At 34.4% G+C, this 22,834-nt stretch overlaps 1 protein-coding gene across 8 annotated transcripts in view; it reads left to right on the forward strand.

Annotated features, from left to right (window-relative positions):
* The first annotated feature begins 338 nt into the window (after positions 1–338).
* Positions 339–22,834, forward strand: part of CNOT4 (CCR4-NOT transcription complex subunit 4) — a 139,803-nt gene continuing 117,307 nt past the window's right edge. For all 8 annotated transcript variants that reach the window (XM_064487335.1, XM_064487334.1, XM_031455436.2 and 5 more), the window contains exon 1: positions 339–570. The gene's annotated coding sequence lies outside the window, so the exon portion shown is untranslated. The remainder of the gene's footprint in view (positions 571–22,834) is intronic.

Raw genomic sequence — 22,834 nt, forward strand, 5'->3', positions numbered from 1 at the left:
TTCTCGGCTCCCCCCAAATTGGTAAATCCCGCCCGGAGTTTTGGTTTCGCATATTTGAGCAAACACCGAGGAAACGGAACCACTAACGAAGGCCGCAGACCAAATGACAGCGGAGCAGCACCTGCGGGCGGAGAAGGAAGCAAAACATGAGGAAAGTCAGCGGCGTAAATGCCCACGTGAGGTCGGCGATCCCATCCGCCCTCGGAGTGAGAACTTCAACTCCCGGCTTGCAGCTGGGCGGTTGCCCTCCGAGGACTACAACTCCCAGGGTGCTGCGGGAGCGGCCGCCCGCCGCTCCGCCCGCCCCTCCCCCGCCCCTCCCGGACGGATCGGCGTGCGCCTGCGCACGGGAGGCCGGAGGAGTCTTACCCTAATGTAAGATGGTGGCCCGTCTGGCTGTGGAACCCACCGAAAGCTGAGAGTCTCTCTCTCAGCCGTAAAGGTCGGACTCACTGAAGCAATCAGGCCCGGTTCTGAAGAGTTTTTTCCCCGACACTCGTTCAGTGGTCTCTTGTGAGGACGCGGCAGCGCGTGGAGTCGGCTAAGGGAAAAGCGAGGCAAGGCAGGCGGGTGAGTCTATGCGGAGCTGGGCTTAGGGGAAACCCGGGGCTGACCGGCTACGAGAGAACGGAGGCTTCGCTGGGACTGTGCAGGCCGCACCCCCTTTTCTCCCCACCCCCCGCCTCATCTTCACCCTCCTTCTTGGTCTTCCTCCTCCTCCTCCTCCTCCTCCTCCTCCTCCTCCTCCTCCTCCTCCTCCTCCTCCTCCTCTCTACGCCACAGCAGTTACCACCAGGAAAAGGGAGCGGGGCTGAAAGCAGCGCGGCGGCGAGCACCGACTGCTTCGAAAATCTCTTCAATTGGGCAGCCGAGGCGGCTTCTCGTCTTCAGCGCTCTCCCCTACGTTTTTGTAGTGGCAGGAATCTTAGGTCTCAGGACTCCTTGTTTTCCTAGCCCTCTTTTCCCTCTCTGACGTCCTTTCCCGGTGGCCCCCGTCTCCCAAGACCAAAGCCATCACTTCCACTCTGACCCGTGTTGTTGCTGCTCATTAATCTCCCTGCTCCTTGCCCACTCGTCCTGCTGCTTGTTTTTTGCTCCGCTGCTACCACTCTGGAGTTAGCCTTTGCCCCCCTCTGGTGCTTGCAGTCAGCCCCCAGTCTGCTACCCTAGAGCTGCTTCCGATTTGCAGCCTTTCCTTTAACTACATCTGTCATTTTAAAGCTGCCCCTTAAGTACCTAGATTATGCTGCTGCTTGTTCTAACCCACCTGTTTCACAGCTTTCTTGGGTATTGCCCGTTCCTTCCCTCTTTCCTATGCAGATTCTTTCAACATACCCTTCCAGAAAAAAAAGGGGTGCCCCTTGTTGGCCCCAGAAAAGTCAAGGAAGTTGGGAAGTGAATGAAGTGAGGTAGGATACTATTATACATTCTGAGAGAGGATCGTTTATTCAGGCTACTCCAGAGAGGAACGTCTTCGTTTTACTTCCAGTGATCTATTTGTGGTTTATTCGCTCTGTTGAGACGTGGGGGTTTTTTTGTTTTTGTTTTTTTCTCTTTCTTTTTCTTTTCATTTTTGCCCGGTTTCTCCATGCTACCAAGCATTCTTCTGAATTGCCTCTCCCAGAACAGTTAATGTGGGCTTTGATTATACCAATAAGTATAAAGATAAATCTGCCCCACAACCAAATTCATCTGTGAACTCCACGAACAAATATAAGTAATATTTTGATTATATGCAAGTTGTGTGTGGGTTGCAGATCCTTTCCAAACTGAGAATTGATTATCGACTCTGAGTTTTATTGATGTTCAGCTTAATTGATGACATATTATATTTATGGTTTGAGTGGAAATTTCCTTTCCAGCTAATTTCAGGCTTACTTAATGTTTTTGGATTTGGGAAATTCTTGGATGGTAGATATCTGAATAAACTGCCTTCTCTTGAAAACCATTAGGTATGTGTGCAAAAGAAAAATAGATTTTTTTTTTTTTCAAAACTGAATCCCTCATTTTTTCCATAGAAGAGAAGGGGGTTGGGAAAAGAAAGCTGTGCCCATGTAAGCATTTGATGGCCCTCACTGTCATTGTTTACATTAAAAAGCAGAAAACTAGAAGCCAGCGATGGTTTATGATGTCTGTTTTGGTGAAAGCTAAATTGAAATGTACTAATGGCATAATGGGAAGAACGAGTTTTTGCTATAATCAGACCATTATGAAATAATTACCAGGAAAGCAGAATAACATAGATCAGATACATACATCTCAAGTTTAAAGATAAATAAAACATTGTGTTCTTAATATATATGAAAAAAATGTTAAAAGTCATAGTAGCAATCTCATGCACTAATATCTCTTATTTGCAAAAGTAATACTACCTCAAGGGTAAATACAAGTACATATAGTTGTTTTAATCACTTTTGGATATTATGGTATTATTGTGATTTTTTAATAGATTTTACCTGTAATACTTGAGGAATCTTAGTTTGGCTTTATATTCACTTGATTGTGATAAATGGTCTGTTTTATCAAATGTAAACTAAGTTAGAAAAGCTGTTTATAAAACTTCATTTTTTTCCTTTTCAGCCATGTAAGCCACAATTTGGGGAAACTAAATAAATCCTTACTCTTCTGAGAATTCTGGAAGCAATTTATATAGCAAACTTTGTCCTGTGCTATAACCTGAGGTTTTGGGTTTTTTTTTTTGTTGTTGTTGTTTTTGATTACTTACATTTAGTTTATCAGTAGGAATATATTTAATACAGTTGATCTTCAACTCTAAGCAAAAAATATATTTCATTTTTCTTTGTAATACACTGGTGGAGAAGTTTTCCACTTTGAATAAGCCTAACACAGGTTTAGAAACCCTTGGCAGTCGTACTTGGCTGAATTGTAAGCAGTGTGTTCTAGGAGAGGACTGTTTGGCAGAAGAGGGTAAATGATTTTAATACATCTTTTGTAAAGATATTTTGCCTCAATAAAAACATTCACAAGTAATTTTCTCTATTCCATATTTTTTTCCTGCAATCATTAAATTCTTAGTTTCAGCAGTCTTGAGGTCAAAATGAATTTATTTTGAGATATTTAACATGTCTAAAGAAGATATCTAAAGTTCTTTGACATTTTGATAGGAAATAGGGAGCTGAGATTTCAAAATCTTTTTGTATGATTTAAGTTTTTAGGTGTAACATTATGAACATTGCAGCTTCATAATTTTGTGGGGTTTTTTTTTTTTCTTTTTTTTTTTTGGTAGTTTGGAATACTTTCTGTCAGGTTCAGTAGTTGAATTCTTCAAATGAATAGATTATTTCTATAGGAAGTTTTTTGAACATGAGTTACTTAAGGTTGACTTATTGTAAAATTTGTTCTCATAAAGTTCCGTAGACAAATTTAAATTTTATTAGAATGAGATAGTTATAATCAAATGGTGAAATGCAGAAAAATTGGTAATGCCCTTCAACTTTAATTTGAATGGGAGCACTAGTGATAACTTACAGTTCATTACTCTGTAAAAGAAAGAGGGTGTTGCTTAAGGGTGAACTCCTTGCGTTAAGGAAGTTTTATTCTTAAAATGATTTTACATGTATTAAGAGAATGAAAAAATATCTTCTCAGTTTAAGCAGTATGATTTTAGAAGTCTTCCCTTTCCTTCACTACTCCTGTCTTTAAGGTTAAGGTACACTCTTCATTTTAATTTTTTTTTTTTTTTTTTTTGGTGCCTGCAAATAATACTCAATTGAATCTACTTCAACTCAGTGTTACTATTTTTATAGGCTATTCAAGTAAAATAGAAGGTTTTAATTTGTGAGAACTTGAGCCTGTGCTGAAAGTTCAGTTAGTTTTCTGTCATTAAGTATAGTACTGTCTTGACTTTTTGTAAAGGAAATTACATTCAGCTCAATTTTTCTAAAGAAAAACAGTAGGGAAATAGGTTATAGAGAGTTTTAGTGTTCTAAAAATAGTATAACTAGAATGTACTACATACTTTTCTCAAAGGATTTCTTAATCTAAGTGGAACTTGTAAATGGTTTTCATCCCACTGGAATAGCATATATTGGATAAAACTTGTTAACACATTTTGAGATTTAAAAAAATTTTGTGTTACCTCAGAGATGTTAGGATAAATCTGCAAATGCCCATTCTTAGATAAAATGTGACAATACTCTTGATATTTTAAAGGTTGTAATTGGTAGTAATATTTTTTTCTCAGAATTTGAGAGTACACAAATTATAAAGATGGCATAGTTTACTCATTTAATGATTCAATGAAAGAAGATAAGTGAGACTTTTAATCTAATATTTAGTGGTTTTTCTGAAGGAACTGTTTCAGAATTGTTTTTAATCTCATTGTTATGTGGCCTTTATTAAAAAGATTGTGTGGTAAATGTCAACTTTTTGAAATGTAGTAATATTAATCCAGTGGGTTATGTCACATTTCTTTTTCATAGTGTGAGTCTTTTATTTTTTGATCAGAAAGTAGTTTATAGAAGACAAAATTTCAGCATTGTTTTGGCCCCTTTGATTAGCTTTCCTGTAGCAGTTTTTCTTTTACCAGAAAAGAGAAATTACATGCTACTAAAAAGAAGATGATTACTTTTACTTGCTAGGAAAATGAAACTTTAAAGATAGTGCAAGTACAGTGCAGTTTGAGTATGAGTTTATTTTTCTCCTGAGGAGTTTATTTGTGAGGATAGTTTCATTCTTCCTAAACTCTGTGTATACAAGAGACTTGTCCTGTTTTAAACTTTAATTGCACTGGGTGATGGGCAGATGATTTATTGCTATTATTATGAACTTTGCCATTTGTATATGTGTATATGTCAGGATATCTGTCCACAATCAAGTATGTTTTTTTAGTTAATTAAAACCTTACCTCTTGAGTGTTTAGAGAAAATACAGAGAAGGGGAAATCAAAATAATCAGATTGGTTTGCATATATATGCCTAAAACCAGTTTGGGGGAAAAAAAGTCAAGGCAAAGAAACAGTGTAATTAGAAGAATAAAATACCAACATTTAAAGATAGTAGGCGTTGTACTACTATTTTTGGAAGGAGTTAGTGAATGATGTAGGGAAATAACGATTGAATTTTGAAAAGTAATTATGGACAGGTATTAAAGCGGTCGAGCATTTTTTTAGCAGCACAGACATACATTGACATTAAGCCAAGTATCTGAAATTTCTTAAGCATATTTTTCAGTCCTAGGAATAGAGAGGAAGTGTTCATTTTTCTGATTATTTGAGAACCTGCTAATTCAATCCCTGTTAAAGGCAATAGGTGTCTTCAGATTGTGAATTTCTTGAAATAACATCGACTGACTTGTGTTACTGAACATTGATTCTTCTTATTTTCTGCCTTTCATATATTGCTTATGGTTTTTATTCCCCCTCTGGTGTTTTTGATTTTCAGTTGTGAATATTATAATTGAATGAAAATTTGAAATGTAAACAGTATTTCTTTTGGTGGTAAGATTAATTTTTCTTTCATGGAGATCTCCTCTGTTTTGATTAGATTTTTTTCCCCTCTGATTTTTAAATTCTTAGTTAAGAATTAGGATCATGCAGGTTCCTTGTCAAATTAGACCTTTCCAGAAATTTTTTTCTTACTTTAAATGGGGACCTAGGTATTTATTGGGTAAAGAAAAATATTATGATATATCTTGGTTTTCTCATTTAAAATGAAGTAAGGACATTATTGGGTTTTTTTTTTTTTTTTTTTTGGAGGAGGAAGGTAATTAGGTTTGTTTGTTTGTTTGTTTGTTTATTATTATTACTTTTTTAATGGAGGTACTGGGGATTGAACCCAGGATCTTGTGCATGCTAAGCACCCACTCTACCGCTGATCTGTACCCTCACTCCTGCTCCCCCCCCATATTAGTATTTAAAAAAACTTATTAATGTGAAAAGTTTTAAGCAGGAGTAGACATGAACTTCTATGTAGCTGTCATTTCAAAGGTCATCAACTCATAGCCAATCTGGGTTCATCTTTACACAAATTAGTTTACTCTTTGTCTCCCTACTCTTTGACCTGGATTATTTAAAGCAAATCCTAGTCATCACATTATTTCATTTGTACTAGAACTCTTTTGACATAAAATATCCTTGTTTTTTTTTTTTAAATCTGTATTATTCAATCACTTTGTCTAATAGTATTTAAGTACTTATTATAGACCTACTTCTTGGGAAGTGGCCCAGCCTCTTCTAATAGTTTATTATCTTGTTGGGTTTACTTTCATAATAGTAAAACTAGCACTGTTCAAAGCATTATACAAGTAATGCTTTGATACATAAGTCTGAGTCCAGTATATATAGTCTGAGTCCAGTGTGTTAGTATAAGGTTATCTTTAGACTAAAGTTTTAGGAGTAGGGCTTCCTTGAGAAAGTGGGACTTGAATAAAGAACATGTACTATCTGTATAGGCAGAGTGTCTTCATAAGGAGAATATTCCATACGTTACATGTAGGGCATGGAAGCAGTAGCATACACTTTGGTGGGGACTGGCATGATGTGAGAGAGCTGCAAGGAATCTGATTTCAGTGGAGTAAGTTGTTAATTTCTGAGAATGATGTCAGAGAAATTAGTACACTACAGTCAAGCTAGATTATGAGGTGTATTTAGTGTCAGGTTGAATCTGAGGTGCTAAGTGGTATGGAGCCAGTAGAAGTTTGTTGGGGGCAGGAGAGGACATAATTAAAGTGCTCTTTAGAAAGATTCCTCTTTCAGTAGTGTGCAGCATATTTTGAGGTTGGCAGTGAGTGAAAAATTAATGTGTAGGCCACTGAGGTAAGGCACCATCAGAAAGAGATTGGTGTGGAAATTTTACAGTATTTGGTAGCTAATTGAGTCCATCTTTTCTTTAGTCTCTTACATCTAGAAATGGCACCAAGGTTTTGGGGAATAGAAAGTGAAGAAATGTAGCCCATTTGTCTTTGATAGTAGACTGTAATTTGTTATCTAAGCACAGCTTTTGGAAAGGAAGTGATACATGATTACTCAAATAACCTCAAAAAATTTCAGCAGAAAATAGCTATCAGTGTTTTCAAGTAATTTTAGATATTTACTCATTGGGAAATAAGAGTTTGGAAAATGCAGAAAATCTTTACTACATGTTAATGAAATGGAACAGACTTTATTTGTAAAAGGGAAATTTATGCCTCATCTGCTTCTCGTGTGTGTATGAGTTCAGAAAGAGTATTAAGAAATGTATATTTGAATAGCTTGTAACCAGTATATATTATTGGATATCTTTAAAGCTTAATAATGACCTGATTAAAGCAGAAGGAATGGCAGAAAACTCTTATGAAGTAGGGCAATAATATTGTCAGCCCCAAGCTCCCTTAAGGATGAATAAGGATAGGTCAGCAGGCCAAAGAAGAATGTAGGGACATTATTAAGTGAAAGTTTATTCTTTCATTTATTTTGATCTACTTAGTTTTGCAAAGGCATTGTTAGAAACAGATCTGGTTAAACAACAGCCATCTTTATTTTATTTGGATTTTTTTTTTTTAAGTTCTGAGACCCTTGAAGTTATTCTTTTCTTTGTTTTGGTTTATTGACTCTTTATTAAGCCAACTTCATCTCTTGTGTGTTTCTGGATAGCATACTTGCTTTTTTTGTGTGTGAAGGAAAATTTCATTTTTTATCTTAAAGTGGGGAGGGGAGTAGATTTCTTTTTGTGGATCTATAAATAGTAGACAAATTATACTGTATTGCCATTTGTTCTCTTCCTGCTTCCCTTGGTATCACATGTATTTCCCTCTTTACAATGCTTAGCGTTTGGATCTCAAGAATTCTCACAATTGAGTCTGAAACATCTCAAGCTTAAGGTGCTTACAACTTCAAAATTAAGTTTATCTTAATTTACCAATCATTTTTTCCCCTCTTATTATAAAAGTTATAATCTACCATAATGCCATAGGCTTTTTGGGTACTTGGGAAATATTAATAAGGATAAAGATGATGCAATATAGTGCATTGTTGGGAAATATCTATTTTTCATTGACATTCCCTCCATCCTAAAACCTCCTTAATCCTAGTAATGTGACAGAGCAATTTTTGACATTTTTTTCCTTCTTTATTTAGTGGGTTATGTGTGCTGTCTAATCTGGTCACTAGAATAGAAAGCTATTGCCTTCTCCTTGGGTATGTTTTAACAGAGTCTTTAATGTTTTAATTTTGGATTTAAGAGCAAATTGAGATTCCTTTTGTGCAGGAGAATCTTGAGGAGGATTATGCTTCTTTCTCATTGCCATCCAGTCTATGTGGGAAAGAAATAAATATCAAATATGCAGTATAGGAGAACCTTAGTGTCTGAGAATATCTTCAGTGGTAGCTGCCACTCCATTCTTTTCCCCAAGGACTTTTAATTTAATGCATTGGAGTGTGGAACCACTTAAAAGTGTTACAGTGGGTGGTGGTGGGGAGAGAAGAAAATGGCTCCGTACTCCAAAAATCTCTCCTAGATTTTTATAACTTGAATTAATCTCAATTTATTAATATTTTTCCTTTTTTTTTTTTATTCATAAAACTCTTGGGAGAGAGCCCTTTTTGTGAGTAGCTTTGGGGGTATCTTGGGTAGCCAGGAGGGTAGATGCATTGTAAACCTAGGAAAAGGGAGGAGAGGCAGAAAATAAAGTGGAAGACTTCAAATGCTGATAATGACCACTGTGCGTTTTTGCCTAAGGCATTGATGGTGCTGGCTGCCTTTGGCTACCTACTAGAGGTTTTCTTCTCTCAGGCTGTTAGTTGGGAAGGCTATAGACTTTAGCCTTTTCTAATCAAACTGTTGTCCCTGTCCAGGTTTGTACATTTTAATCTCCAGCTCAAAACCTGACAAGTTTTGTCTTTTCTCTGACAGAAGGAAGGGGGAAGTGGGAAAGAGAAGATAACGATATGTGTGATACTCATCTGCGCATATGCTGGTTAGATTACTTTAAGATTGCTTTGTAGAGGAACCTCTTCCTTTCTTTTTTAATTTTACATAATCAGTAATAAAAGACCTTCATGAATTTACTAAATGAATCCTTAGAAACGTTTTAAGAAGTCCTTTAGCCATAAAGTGGGTGATAGATTGAAGGGTACTGATATGTTAGATGCTTAGTGGTACTTTTTTTGGAATTTCTTGCTTCCACTAAAATCTTTTCTGTCATACTGGGCCTAGTCCTAGATGTGAATTTTGCTTCTAAAAAGTAAAGATAGTAGTCTTTTTAAAAGGTAATTACCTTCCCTGCATTGTATTCAAATCTGTTTAATCCTGATGAAAACAAGTATGACAGTAAAATACTTTAATATAGCCATGTTAACAAAAGAACATTTGTTAGTCATGTGTCGCCCTATGTTTTTTTTGTCATGCCCAGCAAATATTTTCAGCAGCTTTGTAGAACTCTGAATAATAATATATGATGTGTTTGTGTTTACAGATTGTGCTTTTTATTATGTAGTGCTAAATTCTGCAATTTTAAAACCTTGGTGTTATGTTAAAGGAAATACTGCTCTTAGAGTAAAGGGCTAACTTAAATGATACATTTTTTAAATAGTTGAACATAGTTTTCATTAGCCTATAGATTTCTGTGTAAGCCCTTGAACTCCCCTTATTTTTATTTATTGGTTCTACTGGGAGTATGCAGTTTATTATGGAACCAGACTGCCTGAGTGTGAATCTTGGCTCTACCACTTACTTTGTCAGACCTAGGGCAAGTTACTTTACCCTGTCTGGGTATCATTTACGGAATGGCGCTGTTAGGATTGTGTGGGATAAATGAGTTAATGTATGTGAAGTGCTTCAAATAGTGTTTGTCACATAGTAAGCCCTGTGTAAGTGTTTGCTGTTTTTATACATTTGAAAGAGTAAAAGAAAACCACCTATTTTTGAAGACATACCTTTTTATTCAGTATACTTTTTTATGTCTAGATAATGGACATATATTTTCAGTAGTTGTTTGACAAGCTGGAAGCATAGGTAATGTGTTTCACCAGATAATCAAAGGACAAGCCTACCTGGAATTCTTTTGAATTAGGGAGAAATGGAAAATGAACGTGGACACGTATGATAGAAAATAATTATGGAGTGTTTTGAACTAAGGCAGAGAAATTTAGATGAGTTTGATAAAAGGATAATCATTGCCATCACTGCAGGTCTTTTTTTTAAGTCAGGAGGTTTTTGATTTTGTTTTTGTTTCACTGAAGAGAATGATGTGTTTAAAATAATGTGTAGGGGAAGATGGCTTTGAGTGTCCTTGGTAGCACAGAATTATTTGATTTTATGTGGACATGAGGACTTTTTTGGCTGTTCTGTTCACTGATCTATCCAAAGTGACCCAGACAGTGCCTTGTAGATAGTAGGTGCTTAATAAATATTTATGGGATGAATGAACCTTAAGGGGGGACTCAGGTAACAGACAAGAACGAAGGACCCTAGCTAAACTTTTGGAATCCCTGCCTTTAAGAGATAGAAGCAAAAAAGGTATTATTAAAGGAAACAATTGGAGAGGTTAAAGGAAGATGGAAAAAGTACATCTCTAAAAACAAAGGAAGAGATTTTCCAGGAGAGAGCAGTCACATACAGGGATAGGAAGACTCAGGATAGTATCACTTCTACTTCAAGAAAAAGTGCAGCATTCAAGGAGAATGAGAATAGAGAAAGCCCTTTGGCTCTTGATGTGAGGATCACTAACCACATTAGAGCAATTTCAGTAGACTGGGGATGTAAATCAAATTGGAGGGAGGTTAAAGAAGATGGTAGGTAGAAATTGTAGGTAAAGACTATTCAGTAGTAGGTAATGGCTGTAAAAATGGCAAGAAGATAAATTATAATAGCAGCTTTCATAGTTAGTGGATGTGTAATATGAAAGGTTCTATTTATTAGAAATGAGAAAACTTGAGGCAGTCTTTGTACTGAATGTTCTTAAGTTTCACAGTATAGAAGGCTTATTATATGTGCTGCCTCAGGGCTCTACCACTTGCTAACTGTAATCTTGGGGAAAGTTGCTTTATCTTTTTTTGCCTAAGTTTTTTCCTTTGTAAATGATGGAGATCTATTTCATAGATCTGTGGTGAGGATTACATTACTTATCTTTTTAAAACACTTAGACCAATTCTTGATATGTAGTAAACATTTGTAACTATCATTCACTGCTGAAGTGAGGTAGACTAGGATTGGAGGCTAGAAGGGGAGTAATATGAAAATAAATTAATTATTGCCAAGTAGTGCGAAGACTACATGGAAAAGCCTTAGAATCTTTGCTCTGTTCCTTTTGCCTGGAGAACACTTTTCCAAATACCACATAGGTATCTCAACTCTTTTGTTCAAATGATGTCCTTTTCAGTAAGGCCTGCCCTGACTATTTACATTTAGCATCTAGGCTCCTCTCCCTCAGTATTTGCATTGTTTTACTTTTTTTTCTATAATACTTACCTTCAAACATATCATATAATCCAGTTACTATGTATAATTTGTTGTTGATCTCCATCTACTAGGGTGGGGATGTTTATTCCTTGTTCCTTGTATCTCGGGTTCTGGAAATAGTATTTGGTACATAGTAGGTGCTCAGTATATGCTTGTTGAATGAATAAATTATTTTACCATTGAGGTGGAGTGGATAGGGAAATGAGTTTAAGTGCTGGTGGATGGTGATAGATTTTTGGAGGAGAGCCATTTTTCTGAGATTGATGAACACTACATAGAAGCTGATCTTCTTAAAGACTTCCTCTTCTTTCTCACGAGTTTTCTGAGTCCATTTTGGTTCTGCTTTTCCTGGAAATCACTTGGTGAACCCATTTAGCTGAGGGAAGAAGAATGTAAGATGAATCTCTTTTTTTGCTGAAATAATTATATTTTACATTCGATTAGCAAATAAAAGCTTATATTTTCATGCTTATTAGATTCTAGGAACTGTTCTAACCTCTTTATATTATTTTTAAAAAGTCTACAACCTTACAAGTACAGTACAGTTTCCTTATAAGCCACCGATACAGGTGAATGAGAAGCCCTTTGCACTGGGATGGAGAGCAGTGCTTCCCCAGACTCTTGTCTCCTGTTGACAGGGAGCTTAGGATATTTCATCCCTCCTCTAGTGGTCACAGCCTTGACACTATTACTTGCTTGAAGTCCATTAGGACTAATCTTATTATATCTTTTATCTCTTTTTATGTCAGTTACTACCATTTTCCCAGGTGACAATTCACATCTTACACTTTAATCCTCACAAGGTCCTGAATGTTTATCTTTTCACTCCTCTCCGTCGTCTGCAAAATTTCTTGTATCCTTGTTTTTCTTTTTTTTCTCAACATTTCCTCTACTTTCTGCTTTTCCGAAGACAGTGCTTCCCCTGTGGTCCTCATACATGTTGGCTATAAAGTTTTTCATTTTTTTTTCTTATATGCTATTATCAAGGTTCAGTGGGGAGTCCCATGCACTGAGATTTAAGGTACTTCCCATTCTGACCTCCTCCACTGAATAGGAGTTGAGGAGGGAGCCGGATTATATTGTTCATAAACCCTTATGTTTGCTGGTATCTGCTGCATTCTGAGTTACTCCTTATCTTTTCTTCACTTTTAGCTCCTAGCTTAGTGTCATTCTTGCTAACACTACCCCTTTTGAAAAAATTCTTGGTAATTTCAATATATATCATCTGTGGTGCTTCTATTACTGTGGCTTCTTAAGTTCTAAAATTCCTCTTTAATGGTCTTGCCCTCCACTTCTCTCTGAAGGCAAATACTTGCCGATTGGTTTTCTTTTGATTCCCTTTCAGAGAGTTCTCTTAAACTGGGGTCAGCAGTCATATTACAAATTGTGATATTGTGTGTACATTACTGTTGATATCAGATCTTTTCAGATTATGGTACTTAGTCTCTCTGTCTCTTGGTCTGAAGGTAGATAAAATGTAGATAGCTGTTTTTTCAAGCTGTTTCTTAGAATTCTGTTGTTCGGTATGGTACCCACATGCTACATTTTGCTGTTGAGCACTTGAGATGTGCTTAGTCAAAACTGAGATGTGTGCTGAGTGTAAAATAATGAATACATGTTGAGTTGATAATATTTTGGAGATACTGGGTTAAATAAAATTAATGACTTGTTCTTTTGCTTAATGTGGCTAATAGAAAATTTAAAATTATATATATGGTTTGCATTATATTTCTCTTGGACACTGCTGTCTTATACTTTCTTTTTATCCTAACACTTTGAGTTATTTTAACACAGTGATCTGTTATATATTCACTAAATATGATTTTGATATTATGTTATAATAAGATTTCTATTTCTGACGTTTAATACTTTTGTGTTGTTTTCCTTCTTAGTATTTGCTTTCTCAAGCCTTGAGTTTTTTGTTTTTTTTCTTAATCATTTGACTTTTGCCATACTGTGCTCTTGGTACTAAATAGGCATAAGTTATTCTTTCTCTGCATTGCCTGGAAGAATTTTGAAGGAGGATTTTTTTAAAAAGTATCAGATTTGATGTTTTATTTATTTCTTAATATTAGGACTATCAATATTTTACAAATATTATTTTGTATATTTTACAAATCCTTCTGTTATTATTGTAAAATTTAAAAATTTAAAATAACGGCAATCTACAGAAAGAAAATGAGTTGAAAATTTTATGTATGAAAGAAGACATTTTGTCTGCTTGTACATAAAACCCTACAGACAAATAAATAAGCAAAAACACTTGCACTGACGCAGTCTGCTGTCATAGGTTTTATAAACTTTCAGAAACTTGGAACCTAGCAGTCGTTATTACTCTTTATCCTTTCATATTATAATCCTTTAAGGATTTAAGTTTACAATTTTATTTCTATTACCTTTTTTGATCTGTTGAAAAAAAATTTATATGGAGTTCAGTGAATGCTTTTTTTAGGATTGAGCTATGAACTCTTTAAAACTAAGTGGCATATAGCTCTGATCTGGGTAGTTTTGAAGTGAATAACTGATTTGAATAGCTATGGATGATTAAAAGGGAGGTATTGACTTCTGAGCTTCAAAATATATTTCAAAAAAATAACCCATGATAAATTGTTACCATCAAACTATTAACAAAAATGTGTTTGTTAGGCATTTGAAAATTATTTACTGGAGAACTTATTCTCACCTACTCAAGAAAGTCCACAGTACATAGATATTGAAAATTATGTGAAGGCATGTTCACAAGAAGATTGTATAAGTAGTAAAAAAAGTTTGGGTCAACAAGCTTGAAAAAAAATTTTTTTAGATGATTGGAATTAATTTTTTAAAAGGGTTAAAATGACAATTAAGGGAGAAAAGATATTTAGAGAGAAAAGAACAGAGATAATAAGAAATGAGGGAAGGAAGAAGTGAGCTCACTTAATTTCACATTCTTAGATGCTCAAAGGAAGGATAACCTTGATAGACTCTGATAGATTGAAAGATTTTGCTGCTTGTCAGTTTTCTGGATCTTAGAATACCGTGAGTACCTTTTTGGTTCCTCCTAAGTTTTGAGGATAGGCCTGATTTCTGATGACTATGCAGACTTAGATTTGGGTTGATCCATAAGAATAACTTCTGAATCCATCTGTGCTATGTATATCAAATGTTTGTTCTCTTTTTTTATTGCTGAATAGTATTTCATGGTGTGGATATACCAAAGTTTGTTTAAACCATTTACCTGTTGATGGATATTTGGGTTTTCAGTTCACTAAGAGAGATGTCACGAACATTTGTGTACAGGTTTTTCTGTGAATGAAAGTTTTCATTTCTCTGGGATAAATGCCCAAGAGCACACTTACTGCTTCATCAGATAAGTGTATGTTTAGTTTTAAAAGAAACTGTCAGACTGTTTTCTAGAGTTGCTATATGATTTTGCATTTCCACAAGCATTGTATGAGTGATTCAGTTAGTCTGCATTCTACTCAAAGTGGGTGTGTGTTATCTTTCTTTTTTTTATTGTAATCATTCAAATAAGTGTGTAATGATACCTCATTGTATACATTCCCTTATAGCTAAAGATGTAGAATGTCTTCATGTGCTTATTGATTGTTCATATATCTTCTTCAGTGAAATGTCTGTTGATGTCTTTTGCCCATTTTCTAATTCAGTTTTTTTGCTGTTGAGTTTATATGTTCTAGATACAAGTTCTTTGTGAAATACGTGGGTTGCAGATATTTTCTCCCAGTCTGTACCTTGTCTTTTCATCTTCATAGATTATTCACAGAGCAAGTTTTTAATTTTGGTAAGGATCAATTCTTTGTTCTATGTACTGTGCCTTTTGTTTCATCTAAGTAAACTCTTCACTTAGTCCTAAGTCTTAAGATTTTCTCTTAAGTTTTTTTTCTAGAAGTTTTATAGCTTTCCATTTTACATTTAAGTGTATGATCCATTTCAGGCTAATTGTTTTAGGTCTTGTAGGATCTCCTTTCCATAAAGATTTTAGAATAAGCTTATCTATGCCTGTAAAAATATTTCTGGGACTTTTGCTAAGAATTACATTACATCTATTTCAATTGTAGAGATTGCTATCTTTACTATGTTGTGTCTCCCAGTCAGTGAACATGGTAAGTCTTTCCAATTGTATAGGTTTTCTTTGATTTTGTTCATCAGCATTTTGTAATTTTCAGTATACAGATCTTGCACATTTTCTTAGATTTATGTACCTAAGTATTTTATTTTCTTTGGAGTAATTATAAATAACATTTATGTAACTTAGGTTTCACATATTTATTATTAGTATATAGAAATGTGATTGATTTTCATGTGTTAATCTTGTATCCTGTGACCTTGCAGAACTCACTTATTAGTTCTAGGACATTTTTTGATAGATTGGGATTTTCTAGGTGGAAAGTTGTGTCATCTGCAAATAGGGGCAGATTTTTTTCTCCTTTCCAATCTGTTTGCCTTTATTTCCTTTTCTTAACCTATTTGCTGGCTAGAACTTCCATTAACTGTTGAAAAAGATTGGTGAGAGCAGCCACCCTTGCCTTGTACTTGAGTTTACAGAGGAAGCTTATAGTTTTCACCGTTAAGTTGTGATGTTAGCTACGGGGGAAGCATATACTTTTCGCTATTAAGTTGTGATGTTACCTATTTTTTTTTAATAGATGGTCTTTATCAAGTTAAGAAAGTTGTCTTCTATTCCTAGTTTACTGAAAATTTTTACTGTGAATTTTATTAAATGCTTTTTCTGTCAGTTGATATGATCATATAATTTTTCTTCTTTAGCCCTTTTTTCTAGTGGATTACGATTGATTTTCACATCTGAACCAGACTTGCATACTTAGAATAAATCCCAATCATCTTTTTATACGTTTCTGGATTTTATTTGCTAATATTTTGTTTAGGATTTTTGCATCTAAGTTCATGAGAAATAGTGGTCTGAAGTGTTTGTTTTTTTGGTACTGTATTTGTCTGGTTTGATGCCTGAGTGGTATTGGCCTCATAAAATGAGTTGGAAAGTGTTCCCTCCTCTTTTCTGAAAGATGGCATAAAAATAGAACTAATTCTTTAAATTTTTGGTAAAATTCTCCAGTGAAACCATCTGGGCCAGGGGAGCTTTTAAACTGTGGATTTGATTTTTTTTTTCAATAGGACTATTCGGGTCATCTATTTCATCTTTATTAGGTTGTGGAGATAAGTGATTTTTTAACAATTGGTCCATTTTCCCTAAGTTGTTGAATTTATAGTATAAGGTTCTTATTATTTCCTTATTGTCCTGTTAATGGCTGAGAGATCTGTAACTGATAACCTCCTGTTTCCTTCTGATATTTATGATTCCAGTCTTTCATCTTTTTATCTTTGTTAGTCTTGCTACAGGTTTATCAGTTTATTTTAAACAAAGCACCAGCTCTTTGTTTCATTAATTTTTCTCTATTGCTTCTGTTTTTCAGTTTTATTGACTTCTGCACTTTATTAGCTTCTTCCTTCTGCTTGCTTTGAGTTAATTTTCCTCTTTTTGTATTTTCTGGCAGTAGGAGCTAAGATTATCGATTTAAGACCCCCCCCCCCAATGTAAGCATATTAATGCTATAAATTTTCCTCTGCACACTGCTTTAGTTGCATTTCACAAATTTGATATGTTGTATTTTCATTGTCACTTAGCTTTGTGCATTTTTAAAATTTCCTTTGAGTCTTCCTCTTTGGCTCATGGATTATTCAGTGGTATCTTTGTTAAGTTTCAAAGTGTATGGAGATTTATTGAGTTCTAGTTGGATTCCATTATTGAGAGAGAACATAGTCTTTTATGATATCAGTTCTTTGAAATTTGTTGATGTTTGTTTTATGGCCCAGGATATTGTTAATCTGGATGAATGTTCTCTGAGTGCTTGAAAAGAATGTATGTTCTCCTACTTATTTTTGACTCCATATAGTCTTGCTGGAATACCACCTACCTTTCCCTATGCAACTCTTTCCTTACTCCCTCCCTATCCATTATTATTTGGTTCATATTCCTTATTGTTGATTCGTATAGCATCATTGACATACTTACTTCTTCCCCTTATAATGTTTTATTTCCCTTAAATTCTTTATGATCCATATCTCATTTGACATTTTCTATAGTTTTAAACAAAATTTAATATTCTTTGTTCTAAATAGTCACTAGTTTTTATGTTGGCAGTGTAATTTGTGCTTACACTGGTGGTAAATTGGTCTTGAAATGTTACTGCTCCAAGGTGAAATCTGGTGGTGTGTTTTTATTATTCTTTAAAAAGGCACTCACAAAGTATGATTCTCTGGATAAGCTTAGACTGAATAGGAATTATATGCTAAACATATTGCTGTGTATTAAATGGTAGGAAAATGTGTTTTCAAGGCACTTCATAGGACACAAGATGAACACCTCTGCAATGTTTCTAATAATACAAGACAGCATACACCAAATGCTTAATGGAGAATTACTAAAGGAATTCCGTAATGGAGTAAAGAATGTGGACAGGATATACTTGTGTGGTCTTGTGAAAAATGCAGTTGACCCTTGAACAGTGTAGGGGTTAGGGATACTGACTCTCCATGCAGTAGAAAATCCAAGTATAACTTATAGTCAGTCCTCCATATATGCAGTTCCTCTGTTTCCAAGATTCCTCAGTATCTGAGGTTCCACATATGCGGATTCAACCAGCAGCATATCATATAGTACTGTAGCATTTACTGTTGAAATTATTATGTGTATAAGTGGACATGTGTGGTGCAAACGCATGTTGTTCAGGAATCAGGTGTATTTGAGGTGGAGTGGGAAAGAAAGTTGAAAGGAACATTATCTGTATAAAGGGACTACTGAACAAAAATGAGCATAGCCTTTGGGAGAAAGTGAGAGATGTTTTGTGAGGCAGTACAGTTAGTCAGTAGTTGATCTTTGAACAACTTAGGGTTTAGGGGTACATAACTTTACAGTTGGCCCTCCATATCCCTGGTTCCATATCCACCTATTCAACCAACCACAGATTGTGCAGTACTGTAGTATTTATTGAAAAAAAATCCACGTGTACGTGGACCCTTACAATTCAAATCCATGTTGTTTAAGGGTCAGCTGTACTAAGAAGGTAGAGAGAGAGGGTTCCTGAGTACCAAGAAAGAGTTTAAATTTGAGCAAGAGGCAATAGCAGATTCAAAGGTTTTATTCTGAAGATTGACCTGAAGAATGTGTTATAAAGAATTGACATACCTTGGGAGCTTGTTTGAAATGCAGATTTTAATTCCCAGCTTCAGACCTACAGAATCAGATTCTACATTTTTAACAAGTTACTCAAGTGATTTGTATGCATGATAAAGTTTAATAAGCACTGATCTGGAGGAAAATTAATCAAACAGAACCATATGCAAATTGGATTCTAGAGGCAAGAGATTTCATTTCGATCCTATATTAATTATCCAGTTAAAATGGACACCAAAGAGTATATAAGAAAGACGTATTAAAGGAATACAGTCAAGGATTTAATGACTAGGGTTTAGAGAATGGAGAGTGCTAAATCAAAGATTATGATTAAGTTTTAGCACTGGGCAACTGAAAACTGGGTGGGCCCATTGACAGGAAATAAAAAGCCTGGGTGGCATAAAAAGCTGTGATTATTCTTTACTCCCAGGGCCACTAGAACTTTTTGTTCACAGAAAATCAGCATAATAATAACATGAGAAAATCTTGAAAAAGGAATGGAAAAATTTTTATAATTCCAAAATCCTAAAATAAAGAGCATTTTCACTATTTTTGCAAGTTGTCTTGATTTCTTATTAATATGTGAACTTGGTTCTACTTTGTTGTTAGTAGAGTAAGGTTATTTTGTGTACTTTAAAAATTTATTATATAAATATGTTTCATGTTTCTTCATAACTTAAAGGATTTTTTCACATTATAAAATACATACACTCTCACCCAAATTTTTAAAAATTCAAATTAAAAATAATGATTCCAGTATTTACATTTTAGACTGGTAAGGATTAAAATATTAAATTCTAATAGGCCTTAGAATGTAGATTGGTGCAACTTTTTAAAGAGCAATTTGGTAGTGTTTGTCAAAACTAAAAATTGTACATACCATGCTTGAGCTAGCAGATTCATTTTTAGGAATTTGTTCTACAGATGTACTGGCTCTAGGTCAATTAATATATAGGCTGATTCGTTAAGTTTACCAATCTTTGTTATCAGTGTATTCAGGGGAGTATTTTTCTAATGAATAAGGACAAAATTGCATTATTTCAGGGGAGAATTTTTCAGTTTACTCTGATTTGTTTCCAGTCCTTTGAAAAGTTGTTCTGTGGTTTCCCCCCAGCATTTTCTGATTTCATTACAATCTTTTTAGAAGTTTTTTTTTCTAGCATTTTAATATTTTTAGGATTCATTTGTCAGTTTCAAAGTGTGTATTTTTTATGTATTTGACTAAAATTTATGGTTATTTATATTGGATGGAATGATTTTAATAGCTTTTGAAGATTTTTGATGGGATTTGGCTGACATTTTTTCCCCCATAACCTTTTAAGGAATGTTGTAAGCTCAGGGTCATAGCTTGGTTGATTTTTTTAATGAATATATTTAATATTCAGAAAAAAAGCCACTATCAGTAATTATTATTTCACTATATATCTAACAGGTATTTACCATAAATTTGTGCTAAAGAATACTTAGAACAACCACATCAGTAGGAAATGCTGATATTTTGGTTATTAATTGCTATAAAGATTAAGAATGTTATCTTTGAGGGCTTGGAGAATAATAAAATTAACTAAAGAGTGGAATAAGGGAATATTTCATTCAAACAAGAATGTGAAAGAAGTAGAGAAAGTCCCTAAATCATACCACAAAAGACAAATTAAAAATTTTAATGACTGGAAATTTGGAACTAATAAATCTGTTTCCTGTATTAATAAGTATAAGATATTTATAGAAATAATATTTATAAATAATTATGAGACACCTGTATTTATTATGATATTAATATATACATAAACACAGATATTTAATAAATATATTTCTACATATACACATATATGTTATGACAATGTGTTAATACACAATTTGATATGTGTTAATATAAAATATAATCAAGGTCATGTGTCTGTCTCATTTGTTCAGATCTTTGAGATAAATACATAACTGGCAATCTTAGTCAATTTATTATTCAGCAGACTGAATTTTGGAGCATTTGTTTCTGATATTCTAACATACAGGAACACATGTTTAAGGGTGTGCATTGCAGTATTGTAATACTAAAAGACTGAAACCACTGAAAATGTCAGTAGGACTTGTTAAATTATATGTGCATCTATATGATGGAATATGTTGCAGCCATGAAAAAGAAAGAAGTGGAGATATATGTATAAAGATAGAAAATTTTCTTGTGTATGTTAAGTGAAAAAGGGGAGGTTCAGAACAATCCACACAGTCTTTTTCATTTTTAATTAGAAAAGAGATGCTTCTAAGTATATTCTTATATATGCGTTGAATATATCTGGAAGAATACATAAGAATTATTTACAGTGGTTGTCATTAGAACTTTAAAAGATGGGAACAAAGTTAATAGGTACCCTTTTTGTGTTTTAATTTTGATCAGTTTTACTGATTGGTAAAAGTAAAATTAAATATAGCATATATTCATTGTAGAAGGTGTGAAAATGATGTGTGGAGGAAAAGTCTTTCCAAAGCTATTATTAACTATCTTGTTTTACTGTGTTCTCTTTCCATCTTTTTATTTTACATTTTACTTTTGGGGGGTATTAGTTTATTTTACTTCACATTAATGTTTCTGGTTGTCATATACTCTATATTACACTTTCTGAAATAAGATGGGGAGATAAATTTGCAAGCATCAATATTAAATGTATTCCATTATGTTTCTGAGAGGAATGCAGTTGTGATTGTGTATGTTACCACATTGATTGCTTGGGTTGATGGCTAATCTTGTGAGTTGGATGGGCTGGTGTCTTTCTTCTTCATGGTTGCATATCTGTCACTCTTAAAGCTCCCTAGTGCATTGAGGAAGACAGCCTTCCTGGGTAGGAAAACCTTCCCCCCATTGGGTATCTGGGTATTTCTCAGTGTTTTTGACGTTATAAACAGAATGGTGGTGTACCTTTTAAATTGAGTATCATTTTTACCCAGGGGACATACTGACCCTCCAAGAATATTGCAAATGCAACATTTTAATCAGTCATACTAACATTAATGAATTTTAATTAAATTATCTTCTGTGGAAAACTGAATAAATCATTTAAATTTATTGGCCTTTATTTTACATAGAGACATTAAGCTTTTTCAGACTTTTTTTTCCAGTTTTTTAAACTTGAATTATTTTTATTGGGATTGATTCTGTATTGTACACTGAAATTTTGTCAAGAAGAGTTGACTCATCAGTTTTTAGTAGCATGTTTTACTATGTGCGGTTTTAGTCATGGTCTGCTTGATTTTGTTGATTCCCTCTGTCATTATATTTCTTTATGAGTTAGACAGAAGACTGATGTTGTATTTCTTAGCTAATCCATGAGAAAATTGTAGGCAATTTCTCTTTGATACTATAGGACTGCTAACTGTCATCTTCAGTGAGTCTCAGAATTCTTTCAGTTCTTTTGTATTTCATTTGTTCTTCACCTGCAAAGTACTGGTCATGATTTTGACCTCTTTTATTTTGGATGCCTCCTGTTCCGATGATGAGATTTTTAAATGTAGAATTCTGTTTGCATGTGGCTTATACATATCTTTGCTAAAGTTTTGTTCTGTGGTTACCATTGGTTATTCTGTCACATGGATAACACCTGTGGAGTATTGCAAGGCAATTTTGTGTTGGAAATATTGATCTTCACACTAACTGAAACCAGACTTCAGCTGGTTTAAATTGACTGCTAAATTGTATTAACTGGACTCTCCTAGGCAAGGTTGAAACAGTCTGCATTTCTTTTAGCTAAATTATTTGCCTAAGCTATATTTCCAGATACGAAATTACTGGAGCAGAGGACAGTACCATCATTATATAAGACTTTTGCATTGTATTGATTTTCAAAAGGATTGCATTAATTTATTATGCTATGAGCAGTCTATAAACACCTCAGTTTCAGTATGTTTTCTTTAGAATTAGTTATCATGTGAGAATGTTTACTTAACTAGGAATCAAATGGTCTTGTGGAGTTACTTTCATTTACGTTTTCATTTGCTTTGTGTAGAAATTTAATAGAAACAACAAATCAGAAGCAGGCTGGGAAAATGTTAACTCTTAACCAGAGTATTTGGTTATGGAACCTTCACTACAGTAATGTTTTGAATCAAAACCAGTTTAAAAGTTAAGATTGGTTATTAGCATAATGAAATAGAGTGTCCCTGGAAGGAAAATCATCAAGAGCACTATTGTACTCTTGGAACAGAGGAGTTCTTTTGTCTTACGTCCCTCTAGGCTCTGAATAGAATAATATGCTAC

The sequence above is a fragment of the Camelus dromedarius genome, chromosome 7, assembly GCF_036321535.1.
Source record: "Camelus dromedarius isolate mCamDro1 chromosome 7, mCamDro1.pat, whole genome shotgun sequence".
Lineage (NCBI taxonomy): Eukaryota > Metazoa > Chordata > Mammalia > Artiodactyla > Camelidae > Camelus > Camelus dromedarius.